The 14,037-nt window shown below is 55.2% G+C and overlaps 1 protein-coding gene across 12 annotated transcripts in view; it reads left to right on the top strand.

Moving 5' to 3' along the window:
* CACNA2D2 (calcium voltage-gated channel auxiliary subunit alpha2delta 2) overlaps positions 1-14,037 on the top strand; it is a 143,915-nt gene that overhangs the window by 72,849 nt on the left and 57,029 nt on the right. The window lies entirely within an intron of this gene.

Raw genomic sequence — 14,037 nt, 5'->3', positions numbered from 1 at the left:
CTTGTACAAAGCCAGCAGGCCTGTCGAACTCCACCCACCCCAAGGGAGTGCAGGTGGGGAGGGCCTTCTAGAGCTACAAGGTTGTGCAGTAAATGAGGGAGAGTGTCTAAGCTGCCCGCAGATCAGAGGCACAGCTGCCACTGCCCCAGCCTCAGCCTGTGTCAAAAAGAGGAGTCCAATAAAAAGGAATGGAGTACTGATGATGCACATGACAACATGGATGAACTTGAAAACATTCTGCTAAGTGAAAGAAGCTTGCCACAAAAGACCACCTATTGTGTGATCCCATTTCTGTGAAATATCCAGAATAGGCAAATCCGCAGAAATGGAAAGTACATTAGTGGTTGCCTAGGGCTGGAAGGGAGGGGGAATAAGGAGGGACTGCTAATGGGTACAGGGTTTCTTTTTGGGGTGATGAAAATACTCTAAAATTAGATTGTGGTGATGGTTGTACAACTCTGAATGTGCTAAAAAAAAAAAAAAAAAAAAACCAACACTGAATTATATACTTTATGTGGGTAAATTCTGTAGTATGTGAATTGTATCTCAGTAAAACTATTTTTTTTTAAAAGGATGAGCAAATCCATACAAGCCATACCCAAGCTCAGACCAGGGGCCTGGCAGGGTTAAATCAGGTCAGTGACCTAGCTCAAGCCCCCACCACATCCAGGCCCCAAGGAGAGAACTCTCTTCCCCAGGAGCTGGGCCCTGCCATCCCCCTGGGGTCCCCTGCCCATCCTGTGTGACCTGGAATCATAGAATAGGGAGAGGCTGGCATGCTGGGACCAGAGTCCCAGAGGAAGTGGAGCCTGAAGGCCTCCCAACCCAGGGTGGATCCAGACGACCCAGAGTGAGCCCAGCCCCAGTCCAGCCTGACCTTCAGGAACTCCTGGTCACAGGTGGGGAGACAATTGGAGAAATGAACTGCCCCGGGGAGGAGGCAAAGCCCAGCCTTCAACTGGGACAGCAGTCCCAGGGTAGGGCAAGAGTGTCTCCCCTGACTGTGAGAAACATTCTGCTGCCCTATCCATCCAGCATATCATGTCCCCTCCTTGCTTTTCTTAGAACTGGGACTGACCTGGATCCTGTCCCCTCCTTTCTTGCCTTTCTCTCTCTCTTCCATTCATTCCAGACTCCTCATTTGCCTACTACTTCCTTACTTTCCTCCATTTTACAAAGAGCGGGCAACCAGCCCTGAACTTGTGTTGAAACTTTCTGATAAATTGGGAAGAGGCATCCTTTAGGCCCGCTGCCCACCTTGGCTTTAGGACCAGTTCCCTCAATGAGAGGTGCTGAGTGGTGGCAATGACAGATGCCTGACCTGCCCTCCACAGATGGAGCCCAGGGCCCAGCCCCCTGCCCATCCTCCCCGGACACTGCAAGTCTGAGGTCCCTCCCCAAGTTCTTCTCCCCAATTCTAGACAAACTATCAACCTTGATAGCTTGGCAGGGAGGGTAGAGCCCAAGGTCTGGGTCCTGATCCCAACTGTCTCTATACCCCACCCACATGCTGGACCCTGCCCCTCAAGGCAGGGCAGAGGTCTCTCTCCTTCCCACTGCATCTGCAGCCTAGCCCATGGCCTGGTACATAGTTGGTGTCAAATACAAATTATTTTCTTTTTATTTTTTTAAAATTTATTTAAGTAATCTCTACACCCAGTGTGGGGCTCAAACTCACAACTCCAACATCAAGAGTTGCATGCCCTTCCAACTGAGCCAGCCTGACATGCCACAAATTATTTTCAATAGAAGAATGATGGGGGAGAGCCTGAAGGGCTCAGTTGGTTGAGCATCCAACTCTTGATTTTGGCTCAGGTCATGATCCCAGGGTCCTGAAATCGAGCCCCACATCAGGCTCCACTCTGAGCGTGGATCCTGCTGCTTGGGATTCTCTCTCTCTCTCTCTCTCTCTCTCTCTCTCCCTCTCCCTCTCCCTCTCCCTCTCCCTCTCTCTCTCCCCCCCCCTTTCTCTCCCTCTCTCTCTCCCTCTGCCCCTCTCCCCTGCTCTCACATGTGCTGTTTCTCTCGCTCCTTCTCTCTCTCTCTCTCTCTCTCTCTCTCAAATAAAAGAAAAAAGAATGATGGAAAAGGGCATTCACTGTTTGGGCACTCACCATGTCTTGTCTGTCACAGGTTACTCTCACTGCAACCCCATGAGGGAGGCCCACTTCACAGAGGGGACAGAGACTCAGACATGCCATGCATCAGGCCAGGATGTGAACCCAGGTCACTCTGATGCTAAGCCATGCCCTTGACTCCCACATGATTCCAAGGTGTGCACAGAGCCCACCACCCTTACCTTCCCAGCACTCTGCTGGGCCATGAACCCCCCTGCTGCAGTGCCTCTGGCTCTAGGCCCACAAGATGCTTCTGTCCATATCCCCAGAGGATGCAGAGGACAACCATCCTTCCCCTGCCTTGGTCCTAATTGTTCAGGATGAGCTTTGGTCTTAATTGTGTTTTAAATTTGTTTTTAATCAAGTTCTGGCCCTTCTTTCCTTTCTCACATTTGTTTGCAGCCTGGGTACATGTGGAGGCAGGGATGTGGGGGCCTGGACCCCTTGCCCCCCCGTCCATTGTTCCTCTCTCCCTGGACCCCATCCAGTAATCCAATTTAAATCCTCTTGCTCTGGTCTGGAATTTTAATTTGGGACTTGCAAAGAGGAATCTGAGCAACACAGGACGGAAGTTCATTGGCTCATCTAATCAGGGACAATCAGACATTTGTTACGAGTTTCTCCAAGCTGCACAAGGTGATTTATGCAGGCAAGAGTCAGGGAAGGAGCAGGGCCAGGTCAGGAGCCTTGCAACACAGGCAACCAGCATTCCCAAGTCCAGGAAACCTGCTAGGGCCTTAGCTTTGGGAACATGGAGGGGAGCTGTTTTATGAATTCTACTACCAGGGAGATGGGTCCTCTGAGCCAAGGCCCACTCTCTAAGGGTCTTAAGTCCCAGGAGAGGGAGGGAGGTACCTGAGTTCTTACAGCACATTGGAGGCAGAGTTGCCTTAGCAACTTACAGCACATTGGAGGCAGCCCAAATCTGGACTCTGTTGTCCTCCCTGCTGGGGCCTTGACACACAGCCCTTGTCAGAAAGGTCATTTCTTCCTGGTTGTATTTTTTTCCTCCATTGAGTCATCAACATTCTCTAGTGGACTACTGTGTGCCAGGCTGGTGCTGGTGGGCAGGGGGAGGACAGGCCCTGCTCCTGCCCTCATAGAGCACTCAGTCTTGTCCCATCCCAAACCTTAGCATCCCTCTCTGTAAAATAGGGACATGAGACCATCCCTGCCCAGTACTTCTGGTCTCAGTCTCATACCTCCAGGAGCCATCATTTATAAAGGCCACAAAGAAAACAGTGTCCCCAAAGGTTGTGCCACCTTCAGCACCATCCCTGATACCTCTGTTCTGTGGCTTAGAGGAGAGGCTGTGAGAGGAGATACAGCCTTGATAAGGTCAGGAGTGACCCGAATGCAAGGGGTTCCAGCCTCCTCTCAGTGGTGGGGCCATGGGCATTGTGGTTCAGTTGTCTCAGTTCCCAGAGAATGGGAAGCCCAAGGCCAGAGCACTCAGGGACATCAGTGTGGCTAGAGCCTGCTCTTGGGGAGACCCTCTTACCTCAAACTTCAAACAAACCACAGGCAGTGGAAAGGCTTGACTAGGGATCCAGGACCTAGAGACCTCAGTCCTTAAGCTCTCCCCTTCCACCATGCCCATGTTCCCCATGCTCCACCTCAGGTACCTCCTGCTATTCCCAGGGCCAAGACCTTTCCAGACGTTGTGCCTTTGTACCTTTGTCTTCCTATGGTGTTTTTCAAACTTTTTTTCTTTAAGTGGGCTCCACGCCCAACTCAGGGCTTGAACTCATGACCCTGAGATCAAGACCTGAGCTGAGATCAAGAGTCAGACATTCAATCAGCTGAGCCACCCAGGTGCCCCTTGTCTTCCTGCAGTGTTTTGAAACCTGCTTGAACATTGAGGTCACTTGGAGAGATTTTAAATGGTGATGCCCAGGCCTCGCCCCAAACCAAGTACATCAGATTCTCCAGGGATGGGGCTGAGCTTCAATATTTCTCAGTGCCCCACAGATGATTTATGTAGATTCAGAAGTCAGAATGTTTCCCCTAAAATGGGCAGAAATAATTCCCTCCCATGATCATTGGCCTCTTTCTTAGTGCCTATCAGGTGCCCAGCCTACGATGAGCCAGAACACTCCAGATCTCTCCAAATCCTCTTTACAAGCCGAGAGTATCGTATCCTCATTTTACATTTGAGGAAATTGAGCCCCAGAGAGTTTAAACCACTGGCCCTAAGCCCCACACCAAATTCAGGCTTTAGATCTGGGCAGCTGGGCTTCAGACCCCACAAACTGCCCCCCAACACTGGCCTCCTCTGGACTACCACCGGTGGCCACATGGCATTTGCTGACTGCAGGGTGTGGACAGGGCTGAGGGAAGAAGAGATGGGGCTCTGGCCTCCTCTGATAGTGGCTTGCCCCGGAATGACCTAGTGACCTTGGGCAAGTGCCTGCGCCCACAGGTTCTTCCTTGGGCAGTGGAGACAGACACTGTGCACCCGTGAGGCCCAGCCCAGCCTTGTGAGGCCCAGATGGATAGGACAGGGGGTGGCGCAGCTGCAGCCCTGGATCTGGGGGCTCCAGTGGGCAGTGTTCCCACCCTCAGTCACCTCTCTGGGGAGCGAGCATCATTTAAAGAGTAAAATTAAAAACCCTTCTGCACACAGCCGCCCTGCTTTTGCCGCTAATGGCCACTTAACCCAATTAAACTGATGCATTGTTGGCAGTGTGGCCAGGTCTGTTCAGGAACTGGGCCCTGGGTTGGGTGCTCAGAGGAATAGAAGGAATGAGCCAGGGAGGGGGCCGGGGAGCTCCCCCTCCCAAGCTGTAGAGCAGACCACTCCTGTCAGGAGGGAGCACACTCCACCTCGCTCCTGCTTACTTGCTGCTTTTCTCTCCAAGGCTTCATCCAAGGCAGGGTTTCTCAGTGTCAGCACTACTGACATTTCAAGCAGGATAATTCTTGGTTGTGGGGGCTGCTCTGTGCACCGTAGGATTGCTCAGCAGCGTCCTTGCCCTGCACCCACTAGATGCCAGTAGTACACCACTCCCCCAGCTGTAACAACCAGAGATGTCCCCAAATCTTGTCAAATGTCACCTGGGGGGAAAACTCCCTTCCCCCCAAATCCTGGTTGAGAACCACTGGTGTAATGGGACAGAGAGATGCAGCCATGATGAATAAAAGCCGCGTAAGCAGGGGACATGGGGACCTCAGAGAGGTGCAGATGGAATGGGGCAGCTGTAGCAGGAGGAAGATCACTTCAGTTTAAGAGGGTAAAACTGAGCTTGGGGCTGCCTGGAAGAGGCAGCAAGGATTTGGGGGGCAGAGTTTGGCACTGAGACAGCCAGAGGCTGGTTCAGAGCTGGGTCCTCCGCTGCACTGATTGATGGGGGTTGGACGGGCAGATCAGCCCTGAAAGGACAAGGCCTGGAGGAGGCCTGGCCCAGAGTAGGAGTCTCAGGAACATTTGTACAACAGGTGCAAGGGCTGTGACTCTGCGTTCTGGCTGGAGGTCACCCTCTGGGATCTGACTGCAGACTGGGAAGCTCTAAAAGCCACAGTAATGGGGGACAGACAGGCAAGGGATTCTGTAGCATGGGCTGCCCCTGCCCACCCTTCTCCGTGCAATTAAAAGGTGTTTACGTGGGGCCGGCAGTGGCTTCTGCCTCCCCTTCATTATAAACATTAAGAGATCTTGACCCTTCCACTTTCCCGCTCTTGAAAGGAGCCACAGACACGTAGAGCCAATTAGGCGCACGCGTGGGCGCCAGGGGCCTGAGCAGCCTGTTCTCCCTGATTGCGACGTTTAAGGCTGATTATTCTCCCCTCACCCAAACAGCACTGCTGCTTCCTGGCAAGGTGCCAGTGCCACCCAGAGGAGCCACCTGGGGCCCCCAGGGATGGGGGGAGCACAGAATAAGTGAATGGACATCTGTTGAATGCTTCTCATGTGGGAACTCTTGGGGACCCCCACCTAACAGGGAGGCAGCAAGAGAGCCGGCCAGCAAGGAAACAAGGATGGGGACCTGGGCCGTGGTGAGCACTCAGGAGAGACAAGGCAGCATGTGGTGGCAGAGTGACCACTCAGGAACAGGGCTCAGAGGGAGCTCCTCCTCCGAGGTGGCCTGAACGTGTAGGGGAGGAAAGGTAAGCTGCTGTGCACTCCCCATATACCCACAGGCCCTGGGAGTCAGCGTGAGCCTTGGGCAAAGACACGCCGCTCCCAGCAACTGGTGGAGGTGTACATGGGGATGGCCTCCTCGGAGGATACATGGTGTGGCCAGAGACCCCTAGAAAGCTGCAGCCTCAGCCAGCCTCCCTGGAAATGAAGAGGGAGGTCGTGCAGGTGGGGTGTGTCCCCAGGATCCTTAGGGGAAACCTCATTCATCCTCTTCTCCTACTCGCCCTACCCAGTGGTGGTCAGATGAGGGCCTGGCTCGGCCTGCCATGCTAAAGAAAGGCCGAGCTGTGTGTTCGGGCCAGCCTTCCCTAGTTCCTAGGATTTCCCCTGTAGAGCAGGCTCCTCTCGTGGCTCCTCCTCCATAGTACAGGGACCTCAAGAAGGGTCAGAAGAGCTGTGGTCATTCCCCAGCATCTTCTAGCCAAAGGATCTAGGGGCCTGGGTGCAACGCCCCTGAGTCCACAGAGCCTGGTGGATCAGCCTTATACCCCCCGCCCTGCTGCTGAGCTCTCCCTAGTGGCTGAAGGTCAGAGGAAACTAAAGGGCCATGTGTCAGGCCAGGAAGCTCAACATCCTGTCTGCCCTGACCAGCATTGACCACTTCTTGTGGAGATACCTTAGCCAAGGCACCCCAGACCCAGAACTTGCTCCAAGAGGGGGTGTCAGCCTCACCTGCCCAGTGGCCTTGCTCCATGACGCCAGGTGCTTTCCCCATAGCACCGTTCAGTCTCCCTGTCATTTGCGTGTTCACTCAGTCATTCAGCAAACCTGCCCATTGCCCCCAGCCTGACCCCAGGTGTGGAGTCAGTCTCTGCTTTACTGTAGAGCAGAATTACCATTTTACAGATGAGGAAACAGAGGTACAGAGACAGTGCCAGCCTTGGCTGTTGCCTGGTAAAAACAGGGTCACAATTCCCCCAGCTCACCCTGGCTCCTGAGCCTGTGTGCCTGCTCCTCACGGAGTTCCTGAGGATTGGGAGGAAGTAGAGCCATGCTGACTAGAGCAAAGAGGAAGCCCCAGGGTGGGGAAGGAAAAGTTGAGGGTCTGCAAGGCAGAGGGCAGAGCACAAACAAGGGCCTAGGGGCAAGACTTCAGTTGGGGGACACAGGATAGCTAGAGAGTGGATAGATAGCTAGAGAGTGGGTTCCTATTCAACCTGTATGTCCTGACTACCACAGGAAAGGGAATCTAGGGCATGAGGGTGGGGGGTCAGCCAAATGGATGAAACGGCCGTGGGCCCCCAGGGGAGACACATTGGATTGCACTCCCAGAGAAGCCGGCGCTGCGGTAGGATCCTCTCCTGCTTCTGCCCACCTCCTTGGGGGTCCTAGCTGGACACGTGGGGCAGATGCTGGGATGTGGAAGAACAGGGCCCGCAGGTGCCACAGGGACAAACCAGTCTAATTCAGGATCAGAGAAGTGAGAAATTTAATTGAGTTTTAATAGCTTCTGGCCCTTTGTTCTGAAACCTCATGTACAAGGGCTGGGGGAGGGAGGGTGCATCTAAGGCAGGGTGAGCCGGTGGCCCAGCTAGTCCCCATCCTCCAGGACCCCATACTTTGAGGAGACAGACAAACTCTGAGATCCTCGTGTATAGAACAGCTGATATGGGAGGGGAAGTCTAAGGAGACAGCCTGGAGGTGGTGGCACTTGAGCTGGTAGAATTTCCAAAAGTGGAGGAAGGGAAGAAGGAAGGCACCAAGCCCTGGCCTGGCAGTGAGCATGAGCAGAAGTGAGTCAGTCTGCGTCTGTCCATACGGGTTTTGTGAGCTGGGAAGGGAGCCCAGCAGGTGTAGCCTGTGCATCATTTTCCACTGGAGGGGATGGGGGGTGAAGAGATGACAGAGGTAGGGGGCAGGGCTCACCACCTGAAGCCTGGGGTGGTAGCTGCACATTGGTAAGCATGGCCCCTTCAGGGTGCGGCAGCCTTGGGAGCAGCCAGTCACTTCTGTCATCCCCATTTTTCATGGCTTAACATACCTAGGGACCAATGCCTCTGCTTTGATAGTGGGTACCTATGGGAGAAGTGAGTCGGCTCACAGGGCTGCTGGCAGAGAGGGCCTGGTTCCTTGCACCCAGCACAGGCATGGTGAGAAGCCCCTCTGAGGTCCCTCATTAGTCTTTCCAAACCCACACCTGAAGGCCAGCCCAGCCCATGGTGTCATAGTGACCCTGGGTGGGGTCCCCCAAGGTTTTCCCGGAGATCAGTTGATCCTGGCTCACTGTGTCAAGGGATACCAGGTACTTTGGGTGCTGTTTGCTTCCTTCAACCTTTGTTTACCGAGTGCTGAGCAACCGGTGTGTATGAGCACCATACTAGGTTACCAGGTCCAGAGATGGGGGAATAGACCTATGGGGCTCCTCCCTCAAAGAGTGCAGTCTGCTCAAGGTGACAGTGATATGACCCATTCCACAAAGTGTGGGCCAGGGCGGTAAGCCTGTGGATACTGATCAGGCCTAGAAGACCTGGGGTGGGGGCAGGGGGGTTGCTGAAGATGTAGCCAGGCAGAGGAAGAGGGTCCAAGGCGGAGGGCACAGCAAAGTACAGACCGGAGGTACAGAGAGCACGTACATGTCTTCATGGTGGGGCATCCACATGCATATGGTGATGGAAGGTCTCGCCCAATGGCGTGGCCGTGCAGAGCACGTGCACAAACACACTGTGAGGTGGGCCTTCGGCAGAGGCATGCAGGGCTATGCCCAGTGGAGACATCATTCCTTGCAGTCTAGTGGAAACCTCACCTAGTGACCACAACCTGCATAGTCCTAACCTTGCACTGTTCCAAAAAGAACCTTTGGCCATGAGTCCCCCATAAAGATGTGGCATGGCTCATGATACACATGACCAGGCCCAGAGCGGAAGGTGGCCAAGAATCAGGGGCCTCAACCACTGCTGTGCTATAGCCCCCATTCTGCACTTGAGTAGCGCACTGAACCCTTGGCAGATCTCACTTTCTCTGGGCTTCAGTTTCCCTACCCGGACAGTAGGAGCAACAAGCATAGCCTCACAGATCTGTCATCAGAGTTTATGCCCAGACCTTGGTGACACCGATTCAAGAAGGAATGCACATGGGACAAGTCCCATGGATGAGACTGGTCTGTGCCTAGCACGGGACTGACCCCAGGCCATCGGTCTTCAGGCCGGCTCCCCCTACTCTGGATGCCTCATCAAGGGCCTGTCCCTGGCTTCCACTTCTGTGGGCCACACTGTCCAGGCTGCTTAATGCTTCCTGCCTCCTGGCACAGGGCTTGGGTCCCTTGTTTGAGAGGCTGGTCACGGTTGTCAGGCCCTTTGTTCCAGCCTTCCTGTGTTTGCCCACTTGGTGCCTCAGCGAATGGGAGTCGCGGCATGTTTGCTGTGTCAACACCAGCTGGAGCCGAGGGTGTGAGGCCCTATCTCCAGCTGCCCAGGTGCCTTGGGTACAGCCCCTCCCTGGATAGTTGGGGTTGATGGGCAAGCAGGCAGCTCCCCACCTATGACCCACCAATTCACCCACTTGACTGCTGGGCCTGGACTGGGTAGGTACGGGGAACCAGCAAGGGCATCCCCAGGCCAGGAGCAGGATTAGGAGGGACCAGTGCAGTCTCCCCTTGGCACAACTCAGGAACTTCCTGGCAGAGACGGCCTTCAGGCCTCTCAAGGCCAAGTTTGGGGCTTCCCCACCCCCTATGCAGAGTCCCTCCCCAGGCCCAGCTCCACCCCTCGCCTCCCCTGTGTTCCTTGTCATCAGATCCAGCAGCATCCAATTTGAGGAGGCATGAGCGTCAGGCAGATGGACAGATGGATAGACAGGCACTGAGACAGGGTCAGGGCAGGGGATCAGAGAAGAGTCCACCTGGCAGGATTGCTGAGGGTTTTGTCTGAGCTGAGACTTGACTGGCTCTTAGACCTGTGTGTGCTGTGTGGTTATCACTGTTACAAGGCAGGGGCTTGGGCCACGGGGAAGATCACCATCACTTGACCTCACTTTGGGCTTTCATGAAAGAGTCCCAGTTACCTGGAAGCACAGAGAAGTAACACTGAGGCTGAGGCTGAGGCTGAAGCTGGAGGGAAGGAGGGGGTTTGCCTCCCAGAGGGTGGGGAAGAGCATTCTGCGAAAGAGAACAGCATGGAGGGGCCCTGCGGGTAGGAGTGTGGGGTCAGGCAGAGTTGAGTGTAGCTTAGGGGTTAGAATGGGAAGGGAAACAGGCTGAACCCTCCAGGTTCTGGGGGGGGGTGGGGGGGGGGTGGAGAAGGTGGCACTTATGGGGACAGGGGGTCTTGGACGGTCAGGAGCAGGCTGTGGGGTGAGAAGGCCGAACCCCCAGGAACCGATGGGGATTGTCAGCAAGTAGGCAGCACTTCCTGCCCGCCCCCACCTTCCGTCCTCAGGTGTTTGCTGACCCCTCCCCAGAGGGAAGCGTGGTGAGACTGGTGTGCAGCAGTGGTGTGTGGTGCTCACGTCTCGGGGAGTGAGAGCTGTGGCCTTCTACCCAGAGCCACTCACATCTTCGTGTCCTTGTGCGAGTTTAGCACCACTACACATCCTTGCCCAGAGCTCTGAGGGGCTCGAAGCTCTTCTGAGCTTACATCTTGGACCTTTGGCTCTGGTCATTGGGGGCCTCAGGGCCCTGCTGGGTGCTGGGGCTTAGGGAGTCCAAGAGCATCTTCCCATACACCCAAAGTATGAAGGGCTGAAGAGTTGGGGAGTAGGTACCGTGAGATGAGAGGAACAGCCTGGGCTGGTGTACCCTCACATCCCTCAGGTGGGAGGGCCCTGACCCTAGGGGCCAGCAGATGAGTAGGCATTTAAACGAGAAAATGCATCTGTCCGTTCTCAGCCAGCAGTGGTGACGGCCCCGTTAATGACAGCTACAGCTACACTGTCTTCTGTCTTGGATGTTCGTGCATAGGACCCCCACCACAAGCACAGCTCTAACTAACCCCAAGACACAAGGTTGCAGGGGAGCGAGTGTAGGGGAGGCATGGGAGAGTGTGGCTGTTCTTCCCTCTCCTGGGCTTATGTGTGTATGTATCCCATGGGGGGTGTCTAGACATGAGCGTGTATGTTCTCATGTACATGCACACACTGACTTGTTTCCCTAAGGTTGCGGCTTTCACATGGCCCAGGATTAAGCTGTGTGACTGTGGCCTGAGTGACAGGGCTGCAGCCCCCACTCCGTATGGCCCTGGCAGAAGCACCAAGCCCCACAGTCTCCCAGGGATAACAGTGACCTTTCTCTACCTCCCACATGCATACCTGTGTCTCCTTTTATCAAATATGCTGCTAATCTCATCTCCTTGTATGACTGCCGTGTAATTAGCTCATTTTGCAAAATACTGCATCTGTCTTATTTTCCCTTCCCCTTTTCCTTTTCCCAGGAAGGGGTAGGCGGGGATGGGATTGAGGAAGATTACTGGGGATGAGTCCATCTTGCAGGTCAGCTCTGGCCACCCCCTGTGCACAGGACCCCCCACCCCATGCACTGGCCCCCTTAACATACATGCTGGACCTGGGGCCTGGTGACCAGATGGAGGTCAGTGGGCTGAGGGTGTCTGTACCCTCCCTGTGGCAGGAGGAAGGGATGGAGTAGGGCTGGCCAAGCCCTGCTCTGGGAGCACCTATGGGTATCTGCTCACACTCAGGGACTGATCAGGCTAAGCTAGGCTCAGACTGAGTCACTAAGTGGAGTTGCCCCTGGTAGGCACGTGTATGGCAGGCAGGCTGGGAGTGAGGGGGCAGAATGCCGAATGCCAAACGCCTCTGCTCAGTATGCATGGCCATGCATGGATGAGCTGAGCCAGGTGTGCAGCCAATACTTGCTTTATAGGAATCCCAATGATCCTCATTAACATCTGTCTGCCACCCCGCCTGTTGGACAAGATCCCACAGCAATCGGGCTGCCCCCATACTCCCCACCCCACCCATCCCGACCAGGATCTGGTCTAGCCGTGAGGTGGGGGCTTCTTGAGACAATGAACTATAGACAGGGCACATATGGAGCCCCCCAGCAGGTGGCCCAGGCCTTGGCCCTGACCAAGCATGGCAGCTCCAGCCAGGGGCACCAGGAACATCTGCCTCCAGTGGTAGGGCTAGGCAGAAGGAGCAGTGCAGGAATTTAAGCTGCTTTAGCCTCAGCAATTGGTGCTGCTCTGGTCCAGCCATCACTGCTGAGCCCCCTGCCCCACCTCCCCCACCCATTCCCCAGATGGGAAACCAGAGGTAGCCGAGGCCTCATCTGCACAGAGAGCCCTCAGTGGCTCAGAACCTGCTGCAGTGGTGGGCCCCGGGCATTTGGAAGGATTGGGCTCCAGCCCTCAGCTGGTGTGGCCTACTTTCCCGCAACCCCCCCCCCCACTGCCCCCACTGTCTCCCCGCCTTCTCTTGCTCCGACTCCCTCAGGACGTGAATTCTCTTAAACTTTTAATTAAAAACATTTTCCTTTCTCCCCCCAAGGTTTGCTTCCCTATGATTTTCCTCTTAGAAGGAGAGATGGGGGGGAGGGGACAGCGGACAAGGAGTGGAGGTCGGGCCTTCCTAAGTCTCCATAGAGGACCCAAGGGAGCCAGAGCCTGGCCTGGAGGAGGCTGCCGGCTGCCCCCTGCACCATGTCACCCTTCCTGGCTTCCTGGCTGTCGAGAGCAGCATTTCTAAGGGCTCCAGCCCTGGGTGCACTGCCAAATTTGAGGAATGGTGCCAGCCCCAAGGGCCTGTGTGCACTCCCACCGCACCCCACATAATCGCTCAAGAACCATAGCACACGCCCATTTCCACCGAGCTTTCCCATGAGAGTGCTGTCTGCTCTAGCAGCTTCAGGGTCACTCCTGAGTCCGTTGATCACAAGTTGGAAAAATGTTCCCAAGGTTACTTGTCAGGCGAAATGCAGCCCAGGGTTGGTGTCATGGGCCTCGAGGTCACCAACTAGGTCACAGATGTTTCGCGTGTAAAATTCCCAACGCAGCTCAGGGGGACAAGGTCAGGTCCTGGCTCACAAGATTGTGGTCCCAGGAATTCTGGGGACACAGGTCCTTGATGCCAGGAAACCAGAACAGCTTCTCTAATTATGGGGCTGGAGGAGGGCTGGCCCACTCCCTGTCCCCAGGCAGCGGCATGTTAGCCTATCCCTGACTCGGGAGGGAAATGCCACCACGTCCTCAGGGTCCCATTCCAGAATTGGAGCCCACCAAATGTCTGGAATTTCTTCCTTATGTCGGATCATGATCCCTCTTGCTGAAGCCTAAGCCTTGGTTCCACCTCTGGAGAATTTTGGCTTAGACTTCCTTGCCCATTAGCCCTCCCTGGCCCAGGAGACACGGACTGAGTTACCACACCCCCCACCCCCATGTTCCTGTCCCTTCCTCCATTCCTCTATAGGCAGGTGCCTCCATCTGAAGCTTCTAGGCAAAGCCCAGGAAGCCCCCCACAAATTCACACATCCTCACATCACATTCTAAGATGTCCCCACCACAGGTTGTACCTCTCCCATCTCAAGGGCGACCCCCCTGCCCCACCAAGTCTCCAAAGGCTTAGGACTCAAGACTCCAGCCAGGCCTGAGCCCAGGGGAAGAGCAGAGACATTGCCAGCAGAGCCCACGCCCCCATGGGCCTAGCCCCTCACCCCTTGCTTTGTTCCTCCTGTCCAGCCTGCAGCAGTCGACAGGGGACATTGGCCCTCATGGGAGCATCAGGATGCCCCAGAGAAGGGGCTGCAATGGGGACATTGGCCCTGAGGGGCTAGAACAAAAGTTTGTCTACCACTCACCTCTTGGGCTGCCCTTAGTACCCCTCCTGACACAC

Source organism: Felis catus, chromosome A2 (assembly GCF_018350175.1).
Source record: "Felis catus isolate Fca126 chromosome A2, F.catus_Fca126_mat1.0, whole genome shotgun sequence".
Classification (NCBI taxonomy): Eukaryota; Metazoa; Chordata; class Mammalia; order Carnivora; family Felidae; genus Felis; species Felis catus.
Note: the sequence above shows the minus strand (reverse complement) of the source record. Positions and strands in the feature narration are given on the sequence as shown.